This window comes from Pelophylax lessonae (genome assembly GCF_965119305.1).
Source record: "Pelophylax lessonae genome assembly, chromosome: 4".
Taxonomy (NCBI): domain Eukaryota; kingdom Metazoa; phylum Chordata; class Amphibia; order Anura; family Ranidae; genus Pelophylax; species Pelophylax lessonae.
This window is the reverse complement of record NC_138771.1, coordinates 263690585-263704305: the sequence shown is the minus strand read 5'-3', so window position 1 is coordinate 263704305 and position 13721 is coordinate 263690585. Positions and strand designations below refer to the sequence as shown.

Sequence of the window (13721 nt, the reverse complement as noted above, 5' to 3'; positions counted from 1 at the left end):
CTGTGACCAATATACCCCTATAACAAAGTAGATCCAAAAAATAGAAAATTAAATCTGCATGTGAACTGGAGCAACTTCAACATGCGCTGGAATGGTCAGTTGATAATTTGCCAAGCCTAGCTGGTGTGAGGTAGTGTTGATGAACAATTTTGAATTGCGTGAGTCTATCTCTAGCCAAAATTAAATGACTAAATGGATATTCCCATATTTCATCCAAGTCATTATCTGGGTTGGGCAGGTACAAGGTCTGACTTCGTTACATTGAAATGAGTGAGGTGGGTTGTTGCTGAGCCTTAGGAAATACCTAATCTCGCAAAAGCAAATGCAAAGAATCACTCATCTAAGTAGGGCTGGGTGTTAAGAGGCCGACTCTAATCTCGCAAAAGCGCTTCCATGCTGGTGGATGCTAGACAGAGTGAGGCTAAATCAATCTAGGAGGTTTAAGCATGGCATCATTTAATATATTGGAAAAGTACCAATTAGGAAAGGCACATTTAAATTTCAAGCCCTCAAATGATGGAAATTTATCAAAAAAAAAAAACACAAACAAATCCCTCAAGACCTTAACTCATGTTGATGCCCAAAGCCTGCAAAATGTTGCACCTGCTTGGTTAAATATAAAGATACTACTACAAAGTTACTCTGTGCCTGAAAATTGACATTAGTAGAATCCACATTTGGTGAATACACATTTAATGTGTACATCTTGGGGGTAATGAGGGAACCACCTTAGGGGGTGTGGCAGAGCTGGATATAAAGGATATCTGTTAATCAATGGGTAACCATGCAGACTTGGCATTAGAGCAACTTGTAATCCCTAAAAATAGAAGAATGATCATTGCTGCCAATTTGGTTCAGTAGTTGTTACAAATAACAATGGAGATAAAGACATGCCTGGGAAGTGCCAGAATTATGTTTAATTTGAGGAGACAAACACATATTTACTATACTTGTAGAAATACCCTGATATAGATTTGACCCCACTTAATAAATCTGGGGCCAGTATTAAATTTCTCTTTCGTTCATTGACAGACACAGCTCCTGATCTTCTTGACCATTGGGTTATACTGCCTCCTACAGGAGTAGGACACTAGGCAGAAAAAGAACTTGACTACGCCTATGGGCAGTCCCAGGAGGTGTACTCTTCCCCCCCCCCTCCTCCCTGCTATAGGTACTCTGCCTTGTCAGGAGTAAGGACCTTGTTCCTTGCTGGAATCTCTGGTCCTGGCAATTTTTTTTCTTTTGTAGATTGTTTTTTCGCCTACATTTTCCTGTGAGATCTACAGTCAACTGCCGGACTGGGTGAGGGGCTGGATAATCTAGATCCAGTGGTCACCCCAGTCTGGCCAGCGAACGCGTGCAGACCACAGCTCCGCGCTAGGTTGGCTGCCACATAGCCCCACTAGGACGGGGGCTGGCCTGCGAGTTAAATGCCTCGTGAGGTGGCATACAACCGGGTCTCGACCTGCACCGAAGTGTTTCTCCTGGCCGACAGCCCCCTCATTTCAAAGGTGAGGAGGTTCTGCCTGGAGCTGTGCCCGCCTGGTTCCCCTCTCCCTCTGGAGGCTTTTGGGGTGGACGCGGGCCCCTCCCTGGGACAGTAGGACCTTCTGGTTCCCCTCCTTCCCAATAGGCCCCCCCACCCCCTATCTCCCCTCCGCCTATACTCGGGTTGTATGGTGGTCTGGCTACCTCCTGGGGCATGGTGCTGTTCTGGCGATGGGCATGGGAAGGTGTGCCGCCAGCGGCCGAGCGATCGGATATAAGGGGGCTATACTGGTGGGGGGGGCTCCTGCCACAGCCCCCTTCTTGCTCTGTGTCCTGCCTGGGCCCAGAAATCCCTCCTGGGAGCCTCGTGGAGCCGCCATTTTATTGTAGCATATTTTTTTGTATAGGCTGGCAGCCTTGTTTAACCACGGCGGCCATTTTATATTAGACCGGCATTAAAATGAATGGCGGCCATTTTAGCAGTGGGAGCCCCTCCTTATCCCCTGGTGCTGGCTCCTGGGCCTCTTTTCTTCTTAGGCGCTGCACGTTGAGTGCTTTGATCCTGGTGCTGCTGGTGACTGCCTGGTGGGGAGTCTGGTGGGGTGCTCTGCCTCTCTCTGCTGCAGGATCGGGGGGTGCTTTGTGGCTGGCGACCAGGTGGTGTTACCAGTGCGGTGGGGGTGTCCCTTAGCAGTGTTTTTTTGCACTTTTGTGGGGTACCCTTATTCCTTATGGAATTCTTGGAGCACATTTCCCCACCTGACCCCCCTCTCAGAGCCTGCGGGGCCCTCCGGGTCCCAACCATCCATTGATGCACTGACGGCGCTCCTAGAGTCCTTTGTGTCCCAGGTGGAGGTGACTTTTGGGCAGCAAGGTAGTAAAAGGGCCCCCCGCCTTCCCCTGCTTCATCTGTCTCCTCAAATTCTGAATCTGATCGGGCTGCCGTGGATGGGGCCCACCCTGAGGGGTCTGGGACCACGCACCTTCAGTTCTCAGATAGTGAGGATGATTTCTTCCACTCCTGTAGCAGCACACGAAAAGGCACTGGTGGATGCACTGATTGTGTCTGTGCGTGAGACTTTAAAAATAGAAGAGGCACCAGTTCCCTTTAGCACTCACACGCAGTCTAGAGCAGCGAAGGGGTTTCCTTCCTATTTTGACAGATTTGTTGCAAAAGAGTGAGAATGTCCAAAACGTCCCTTTTGTGGTCCCTAAGCGATTCGCAATGAGGTACCCATTTGAAGAGTCTCTCCTTAAGAAGTGAACTGTTCCACCGGTTGAACAGTTTGAATAAGGCAGCCATGATTCCGGTAGAAGAGTTAGGATCCGGCTGACAGAAAGGCAGAGGCTGTGGCCCGCAGTATGTTCACTGTGGCCGACTCGGCACTCAGACCGGTCTTCACAATTGCCCTAGTGTCACAAACTGACCGAGTGGGCTAAGCTTTTACATCGTGCCCTGGAGGGTCAGCAGCTCCCCCCTGCCTTTGTGGAGCTGGCGGACCAGTTTGTCCAGGAGCTGCAATTTTGTCTGTGATGCCTCTTTGGATGTGGCTCCCCTGATTTCTAGACTGTCTGTTTTGGCAGTGGTCCTTAGGTGTGTTTTGTGGCTCAAATGTTGGTCTGCGGACCAGACCTCCTAAAAAAAAAAAAAAGATTGCCTGTTTGGAGCTACCATGGATGACCTCATTAGGACACCTTTCTTCTGCAGACTAGTAACGGTGAGGAATCTCATCGCAGACGTGGCTGTCCTCGGCTCACAGGAAGTTTTATCGTCGGTCAGGGTCGGCTGACAAGGGTTCAAGGCCTCTTTGAGAGGATCCAAGCGAACTTGGTCTGGCAGGTCCAAAGCAGGTTTCTCCAGACAAGGATCCTTCTGCATGAAGCCGTGCCTAAGGTGGGGGGCCATCTTCGCTGGTTTCTGGACCCGTGGACCTCCTTGGTGCAAGACAAGTGGGTCCACAAAGTGATACGGTCCGGCTACAAGATTTGAATATTGTTGGGACATTCCCCTGCTTACACTTTCCCAGAAGGTGGCCTTTTTGGTGGCAATCGCCTTTGTGTGCAGGGTGTCGGAATTGACAGCGTTGTCTTTTCGCTCCCCTTATTTGGTTCTTCACCCCTGTCCGTCTTTCCTTCCAAAGGTGGTCTCTGATTTCCATCTGAATGAGGACATTGTATTGCCTTCCTTGTGTCCTAGGTCAAAACATCCTAAGGAAATTGCGTTGCATTCCCTGGATGTGGTCTAAGCCTCGTACACACGTACCGATTGTTGGCCGTGAATTTTCGGCCGCCGCCCGATCGGCCGATTATCGGCTTGTTAGTATGATGCTTCCGACAACCGACTGCGACTTTTCGGCCGAACAAAATCTGGTGTGCAGGCTATAAAATTTTTGTTGGCCGTCACCAGAACGGCCGATTGTTCCTCAGTCAGTACAGATTTCGGCAGACAAAAATCAGTTGAGCAAGACTGGGCATGCTCAGAGAAGAAAAAACACACGAAAAGTTAACCATCACATGACATCACTTCTGCAGTTGGTTGTTGTTGGCCGACAAAATTCATGTGCAGTCTAGAGCACATTTCAACCAACACAACAACACTGGACAAAAGACGGCCGATCGGTCGGCCGACAATCGGTACGTGTGTACGAGGCTTTAAGCTATTCGGGTGTACCTGGCAGCTACGGAGTCTTTTAGAAAGTCGGATTCCCTTTTTGTGCTTACGGATGGGTCTCGAAAAGGACTATCCGCTTCTTCTACGACCATTTCTACATGATCAGACATACTGTGACTCAGGCCTATTCGATTGGGGGCATTTATTTTCCTCCTTTCCCTGTGATGGCGCACTCTGCGCGGACGCTCAGTGCTTCTTGGGCCTTTCGTCAGCAGGCGTCAGTAACGCAAGTGTGCAAGGCGGCTACTTTGTCGTCGGTGCACGCTTTCACAAATTTTTTTTAAAGTGGACGTGTTAGCATTTATGAATGCCTCTTTTGGCTGCAAAGTTTTGCAGGCTGCGATTCCAGGGGGCTTGTTCCCTCTTTGGGGGTGTAATGTTTTTCAAGTGGCCTTCTGTTACCTGGTTGGCTACGGTTTAGGCTTGGGATTTTTTTCTTGCTGTTCTCACCCCTCATGTTTGACACTGCTTTGGGATGTCCCAATGGTTAAGAAGATCAGGAGCTGTCTATCAATGAATGAAAGAGAAAATGGGATTTTTGACTTACCGTAAAATCCATTTCTCTGATGTTCATTGATGGACACAGCACCCACCCCTCTATGGAGTTGTGTTACTTCTGACATTGCTTGTAACAAAACTGAGTACCTATAGCAGAGAGGGGGGGGGTATACCTCCTGGGACTGCCCATAGGTGTAGCCAAGTTCTTTTTCTGCCAAGTGTTTTACTCCTGTAGGGGGCAGTATAACCCAACGGTCAAGAAGATCAGGCGCTGTGTGCGTCAATGAACATCAGAGAAATTCATAAAGGTTTGTTGGATACCCAGAATCAGACTTATTAGGCATACAGCTTGTTTTATTGAGTTTTTATTATTTTATGTATTACCATAACCAAGCGATTTACTAACATTTTAACAGTTTAACATCTACTATAAGCAAGGATATCCGGAAATGATGATGGGTATAGTTCACCCTTACCTGGTTTCAATATAGTCACCAAAATGGTGTCTTACTTGGAGGCTGGTAGTAAATTTAGCAAAATACATGTATTATCATCTAATAGTGGTGACAAGAGGATTTGTTATACACACCTTTGCTGGAAGACCATGTTACTGTAAAGTCTGTAAATGTGCCTACTATATCAGAAGTATAAAACTACTACTATACCCATGTTCTATTTTCCCTATATATATGCAGATGGCTGCTGAGTCTGCATTATAGTTGCTCAAAAAAACCCAACTTACTCTCCCTCTTCAAAGTAATGCTGCTCTAAAATAAAAAATAACCCCTCTAAAGGATAATTTAACATTTAAAAAAATAAATAAATAAATGCACATTTTTTCTTTTTTTTTTTTTTGCATGTAAAAAGAATATGCATTTATTTTGTATGCCTGTAAAGCATTGCAGCAGCGATTAGCAGATCACTGGTGTAATCTCGGGATCCTGCAGAATAATTGTATCTGATTGTACCTCGTATGAGCAGGCAGTTACACAATGACAGGTGAACTCGATGAACTACCTAGAGCGCTCACTATTGCCCTGGTAGTTCATTGAGAACTGCAAGCTGTCGGCTGCAGTGGGTACCGGTACTTGTAGTTCATTGATTCACAGGCAACTGTGAATGAATGATGCCATCATGGGGCTGATGAGAGGCTGCAAGAGTATAAACATGTTGCATGTTCCCAAAGGTTGACTTATCCTTTAACGCAATTTTTTTCACTAGATTCTGTGTCACTTCGTAATTTTACAATAAGTAATAGAGGGGCTATTAAAATACTATTAAACCCTTATCACTAAGAACAGAAATTGTCTGCATAATGTATCCTTCCTAAATGCATCTTAAAGTGGACCTTTAACCAAAAAAATAATTCTAAAGACAATCAAAAGTTTTAGGTACTTGATGGTTATGTGTAAAAGTACATATGCACTTGTATTCTTCTTGTAGTCCAAAATGAAAACCTGTGCCTTTTGCTGCTCCTTTTTGATAGTGTTGCCATTTTTTTCTATTCCGTGTCGCTCCTCTACCTGGTAGCTTCATTTGTCCACAGTCTGTCATCTTTAAATCTCACACATGCTCACTGAACCATAAGGCTGTAGCATTGACAGCCAAGATAAAGAAATCCCTCCCTCTTGTGGAAGTGGGCTCTGTGCTTGACTCACTGTTCAATGAGCATAGAGGAAGTGTAGAAACGTGTTCTGTGCAAACAAATTACCCTCAGTTCTGTCATTGCCCTCTCTTCAGTGCTTTATCAGAATGATTTGATGCTAGCAACAGAAGCTGACCTCTCTGATAACTATTGCCTAAGCAGCAGATTTGACATGATCTCGTGTAAAGCACTGCAAAAAAGTGTTTAGTATAAGATTTTCTCGGTCCAGCATGGTGATACAGCTGGGAGCTGGGGCCATCTTTCACAAAAGCTGATGGCACTCTGTAAACCTCCCCTCTCTCCCTCCAGCTTCAATGCACTCACTGCTCCCCTCCCAACACATCACCTGTGGCAATCCTCACCTCTCCCTGTTGTCAGCTTGGCGTCTGAGTTATGTCCTGCATCTTCTCTGCTCTCTGCAGATAAGACACTTTTGTCTTTCATTAGAGAGGAATTCAGCAAGGAGGGGGACCTTTGACTCAAATAGGGGCTGCAGATGTCAGAATGCAGGATCTGACCAATCATTACATACTGTAGAGAATTGTGTTTGGAAGCCCAGAGGAGACAACTGCACTGACAGACACACCAGACAGCACTCTAGGTTCAATGTTTTTAAGCTAATATTATAAATGTTTTTCATCCTTATTTCAATGAGCTGCATAAAATGGGTTTTACCTGTAGCAACAACACTTAGCCACAAAGGATAAGACATAACCTATAATTAGGGAAAGTTAGAAAATAGCACTGGACCAGTGAGATTATGTATAAAAAATGCATAACATTAGGTAACATTGAATAAATAACATAAATGAACCTCAAACACACATGACAATTTAAAAAAATGAAATTATATCCTGATTAAATTATGGACCGACTACAAATAAATATATAAATGCATTTAAATGTATCTTGTTAATTTTATACATCCAATGTCATTTGCTATTGGGGATTTGGTTTTTATGTCCCAGATGTGGGGATGTTGTATTGATATTGTATCTGATCCACCACCACTCAAAAACGTTTCTAAATTATACTAAATGAGCTCTCACCAAATTTCTTGACCACTTCTGAGTGTAGGTCAAATAAAGATTGATTCCAAAAAATGTTTTCATTACAGCCATCTCCACAGTATTAAACCCAAAAAACCAAGATAGTGTAGTATGCTCAAACTCCCTTTCAATAATAAATCAATAGCTTATTGTGCTCACATATTTGAGTGATTTTGTGACAAACTTTACAAAGTACTATGTTCTTCACACCTCCCCCCAATCCTCATATTCTCCTACAAGATTCAAAAATCTTCCAACCATATATAAATTATCCTCACTGCTTCAGATTTTTTAGTCATTCAATAGCCGTGGAAATATAAAAAAAAAAAAAGTAATAGTGTAAGACGGGCTATACCATCAAAAGCCAAAATCGTTTAATACAAAGCTTGACAAATTTGCTTTGAATTTAGGAGCCAGCTAAAAAAAATTAGGAGCCAGCTTATTTGTCAAACTATTTCATAGGGGTGATTCCAGGACTCACCACAGGGGACTCCCCTGATCCCCCGCGCTCCACACAGGGGACTCCCCTGATCCCCCGCGCTCCACACAGGGGACTCCCCTGATCCCCCGCGCTCCACACAGGGGACTCCCCTGATCCCCCCGCGCTCCACACAGGGGACTCCCCTGATCCCCCCGCGCTCCACACAGGGGACTCCCCTGATCCCCCCGCGCTCCACACAGGGGACTCCCCTGATCCCCCCGCGCTCCACACAGGGGACTCCCCTGATCCCCCCGCGCTCCACACAGGGGACTCCCCTGATCCCCCCGCGCTCCACACAGGGGACTCCCCTGATCCCCCCGCGCTCCACACAGGGGACTCCCCTGATCCCCCCGCGCTCCACACAGGGGACTCCCCTGATCCCCCCGCGCTCCACACCGGGGACTCCCCTGATCCCCCCGCGCTCCACACAGGGGACTCCCCTGATCCCCCCGCGCTCCACACAGGGGACTCCCCTGATCCCCCCGCGCTCCACACAGGGGACTCCCCTGATCCCCCCGCGCTCCACACAGGGGACTCCCCTGATCCCCCCGCGCTCCACACAGGGGACTCCCCTGATCCCCCGCGCTCCACACAGGGGACTCCCCTGATCCCCCGCGCTCCACACAGGGGTCTCCCCTGATCCCCCGCGCTCCACACAGGGGACTCCCCTGATCCCCCGCGCTCCACACAGGGGACTCCCCTGATCCCCCGCGCTCCACACAGGGGACTCCCCTGATCCCCCGCGCTCATCATGAGGGTTCTTCTGATCCCCCGCGCTCATCATGAGGGTTCTTCTGATCCCCTGCGCTGAACATTGGGGTTCTGCTGATCCCCCGAGCTCATCATTGGGGTTCTGCTGATCCCCCGAGCTCATCATTGGGGTTCTGCTGATCCCCCGAGCTCATCATTGGGGTTCTGCTGATTGCCCCCCCCCCCCCCCAGGCTCATCATGGGAGGGTTCTGCTGATCCCCACACATCATGGGGGTTATGGGAATGATGTATACACCAGTTCCAGTGTTCCAACCTAGACTCGCATAACTAATTCTGTCAGTATAGTTTTACTGGGATAATGACGGAGCAGCTGGGGCCCCTGAGAACTATACTGTACACTGTCGGCCCTGACCCCTGTATTTCTGTGGTGTGAATGGGCCCCAGCAGAGGATGGGGGGATGTGCACAGGGTTAACCCTGAATACGTGCACTACAAGGCAGAGTGTGGAGGAAGGAGCTGCCCGCACCACATATACTGGGGACTGGGCTGTCCTCATCTCACACAGAAACCCCACACAGAATGACCCCCCATGTGTGTCTGTGCGCCTCTTCTACACTCTATACAGAAGACAAGTCACTGTGCCGGCCGCCTCTCTTTCTGCCGTCTTCCTGGTACCACTCTTCCTGTCCCTGCTTCCTGGAGTAACGGGCCGCAAGTCTGGCTCCGAAACCAAACAGCCTTGCTAGCTGCACCTGGAACTGGGGTCCAATAGAGCCGTCCAGAGAAAAAAAAAAGGGGGGGGCGAAGCCTGCTATAAACAGGACTAAGAGGAGAAGAAATCCCGTGCTTTTGGCCTGTGGGAAGAGAGATAATGGGCGTGGCATTCATGGTGCTGGCATGCGATAGGCTAAGTGATAGTGGCTTTAGGAACTACTCGTGCCTGGTGCTAACAAGTGAATGGCCTGACAAAAGCCCATGCGCCAGGATGCAATTTCTAGTTGCAATTGTGACCGGGCACCTGGGATTTGTCGAGCTCTGGTTTAATATGTGCTCACATTAAATTGTGATAACCATGTGCTCAGTGGCATACAGCCAATCCCACATTCTAGATCAGCCTTTCTCAACCTTTTCAACACAGAGGAACCCTTGAAATAGATTTTTGGTCTCGGGGAACCCCTGCTAAAAATTAGTAATCTACAACTCATGACCCATTAGTGGGACAGTCAGTGGGAAGAATGCTCCTTACTCTTGTCATCATTGGAAAGAATTACCCCCTCACAGATAGTTAAAAGGAACAATGGTGTCATTGGGAACTTATCTGAGAGAAAGAAATTGCCCATTTCTCAAGGAACCCCTAGCACCCTCAGGAGGAACCTTAGTTGAGAAACCCTGTTCTAGATGCATCTTACTAAAAGAAATACATACAAGGGCTGAGAAAAGCAGGACAAAATTGCTCTTTCTTCTTTACATTTTTCTTCAGAATAAATGCCACTTGTATATAAAAAAAAATTTACATAACAAAATGTAAATGGCAACAATAATGTAGCAAACTCGCAAAAAAAACCTATATTATTCATTGAAATGCTAAATACTTTGCCAGTTACCAAAATGGGTCAGCTGACATCACTTCCTTGAGATTGTATTGATATGGAAATATTCTCTTGTTTCTAGCCCCGATGAAGGGGGCTTTTTTGGACCCTGACCCTTACTGGATTAGGCATATCTGGACCCTTCAGCAGTGGTGTAGCATTTGAATTCATATTTTGGTTACAAAAAATAGCATATAACACCCCCAGCTTCACCAAGCGTGTCTTGGATTTTGTGTTTTTTTTTTTTTTTTTCTTTTAATTTCCTAGAACTTGACCCTTTTTCTTTTGCATCTCTACAGAAATATTTAGATATGATATCTTTAAACCATGTATGATAATATCCTCACGACAGCATGCTTTCTGAAGAATAGCATCTCTATCCTGATAGTTATTTTAATTTGCTACTACTGATACTGGCATTCCCCAAGGAAGGGGGGGGGGGGGGGTCAGGAAGGAATAATCTCTCTAAGGCCCTTTTCACACATGGAGTCCGTTCAGATCCGCTTGTCAGTTTTTTTGGCAGATCTGAACGGATGCCCCATGCATCCCTATGGGGCATCGGATGTCATCGGAGACATGTCCGCTGACACCTGATCCGTCAAAACCGGACGGATGGAAACCCTATTTTCCATCCGTCTGGCGGATCGGATGAGAACAGACAGACGGTCCGTTCCCATCCGATTCCCCTATAGAGATGCATGGGGACCTGACAGCTGTGTCTCTGCACACAGCACGGAGACACAGCTGTCATCCGCCTGATCAGCGGGGGATCGGCGGATCGACCCCCTCGCTGAGAAAAAATGAGTTCGCCTGGCAGACTCCGTGTGTGAAAGAGCCCTTATGCAAACGGAGCAAAACACATTTCCCAAATCATGAGACACCCATTTCTCAATAAAATCTGTTCTAGTACCCCCTTCAGTTTTTTTCCAGCAACTCTGACAATTTCTATGTTTTGTAATTTATTTTTTTTTTTTATTGTTGCCCATTTTTCAGTGTTGGCATATTCCTTTTTTTTCAATTCATACCTAAGAAAAGTAATTCTTCCTTAAAAAAAATTCTCTTACAGTGGGGTTAACTGCTTATTTAGTCTAAGGGGAGAGTAAACGTAAAAAAAGCTTTATTACTCCTCCCCTCCCTCTTCAGACTATGCTCCTCCATGCTCCGGCAGTTGATTGATTGTTCCTTGGTGCCTATAAGTTCAGTGCAGAGCTATAAACCCTTGATGTCCTCAGATCCTTAGACCTCTGGAGTATCGGGGGGGGGGGAACCCTGCAGAAACCAGTCTAGCAATGTAAAGGATCTATTGGGTAGAACTTATTTTTCATCCCCCCAGACCAAAACAAGCAGTTAATCTAAGCAGTGCGGGTGAGGGAAGAAGCTTTAGTTTCCTGAAGTTCAACTTTAATTGCACTCATCTCTATCTTTAACAGTATATTAGAGGAGCCGCACTCTTGCAATGCACTTAAAATTCTGACGTTTTTGGAGGTCACACAGCCCCCCTCAGAAATCGGTTCAGGTTTATGAGAATTAGTCTCTTATGAGAAGGTCTCTTTGCAGAAAGAAAGCCCCAAAGCATGATGTTTCCATCCCCATGCTTGACAGTAGGTATGGTGTTCTTTGGATGCAACTCAGCATTCTTTCTCCTCCAAACACGACGAGTTGAGTTTTTACCAAAAAGTTCTACTTTGGTTTCATCTGACTATATGACATTCTCCCAATCCTCTTCTGGATCATCCAAATGCTCTTTAGCAAACTTTAGATGGGCCCGGACATGTACTGGCTTAATCAGGGGGACATATCTGGCACTGCAGGATTTGAGTCCCTGGCGGCGTAGTGTGTTACTGATGGTAGCCTTTGTTACTTTGGTCCCAGCTCTCTGCAGGTCATTCACTAGATCCCCCTGTGTGGTTCTGGGATTTTTGCTCACCGTTCTTGTGATCATTTTGACCCCACGGGGTGAGATCTTGCATGGAGCCCCAGATCGAAGGATATTATCAGTGGTCTTGTATGTCTTCCATTTTCTAATAATTGCTCCCACAGTTGATTTCTTCACACCAAGCTGCTTGCCTATTACAGATTCAGTCTTCCCAGCCTGGTGCAGGTCTTCAAATTTTTGTTTCTGGTGTCCGTCGACCAGCTCTTTGGTCTTGGTCATATTGGAGTTTGGAGTGTGACTGTTTGAGGTTGTGGACAGGTGTCTTTTATACTGATAACAAGTTCAAACAGGTGCCATTAATACAGGTAACGAGTGGAGGACAGAGGAGCCTCTTAAAGCAGAAGTTATAGGTCTATGAGAGCCAGAAATCTTGCTGGTTTGTAGGTGACCAAATACTTATTTTCCCGAGGAATTTACAAATTAATTCATTAGAAATCCTACAATGTGATTTCCTGGATTCTTTCCCCCCATTCTCTCTCTTAGTTGAAGTGTACCTATGATGAAAATTACAGGCCTCTCTCTCTCATCTTTTTGAGTGGGAGAACTTGCACGATTGGTGGCTGACTAAGTACTTTTTTGCCCAACTGTAGTTGCAAGATCGTTATTACGAGATAAGGTGTGCAAGTAATGCTGTATTTGATGGTGCCTAAAATGTTCTGAAGCTAGTATCTGGTATTTATCTATAAAGGTCTGTTTGGGCATTATGTGATTTCGAAAGTCTATCTTAGATGCTGAATGAGAGGGATAGAGAGGGAGGTAATATTGGGGGCCGATCCCGAGCTGGTAACCACATAGTATGAGAAATCGACCCGATCTGACAGGAGTATGATTCCATTTGCATCCACAGCGAGTGGGAATGAAATCTAATGGATTGAGCTAATTGTGCAGCGTAGCATTTGAGCAGGTCAGAGACTCCCAAACCTCCTTTTAGTTTTGGGGTATATAACGAGCGTCTATTCACCCTAGACCTCTTGTCTCCCCATATGAACATAAATAACATTATTTGAAATACTAACAAATCGGATCAGACCAGAGCAATCGGCAAAGTACAGAAAAGGTGAAGTATCCTAGGAAGGATATTAATTTTTATAGAATGTAATCTGCCAAACCACGACAGGGGATGCAACTGCCATCTGACCAAGTCTGCCGCTAGCCTTTTATATAGTGCCGGATAGTTTTGGGAATACAAAGTATGCAAAGTGGGCATCAAATGTATTCCTAAATAGGGAGAGCCTCAGATTCCCATGTAAAGTTGTATGAATGTTTGAGTTGGGTTTCTAAGATATTTTCCCGTAGGGAGATATTTAATGCTCGTGATTTTTCGTGATTCAATGTAAGACCTGAAATCTTTGAAAAGGGTTGAAGTATTGCGTAAAGGCTAGGAAGGGTGGTAATAGGCATAGAAACTATTAGGATATCATCTGCGAAGAGCGCGCATTTATGTTCCCTGTTTCCACATTCTATCCCCTGTATATTCAGGTTTTCGTGAATTTTAATAGCCAATGGTTCTAAGGCCAACATGAACAGCAATGGAGACAGAGGACAATCCTGGCAAGTTCCCCTTTCAATTGGAAAAGATTGACGGATAGCCCTTAATCATTAGAGATGCAGTGGGCGATCTATATAATACCCGCAATGTGGATAAATCTTGG

At 46.1% G+C, this 13721-nt stretch overlaps 1 protein-coding gene across 1 annotated transcript in view; it reads left to right on the top strand.

Moving 5' to 3' along the window:
• RAB3IP (RAB3A interacting protein) overlaps positions 1-13721 on the top strand; it is a 134300-nt gene that overhangs the window by 109213 nt on the left and 11366 nt on the right. The window lies entirely within an intron of this gene.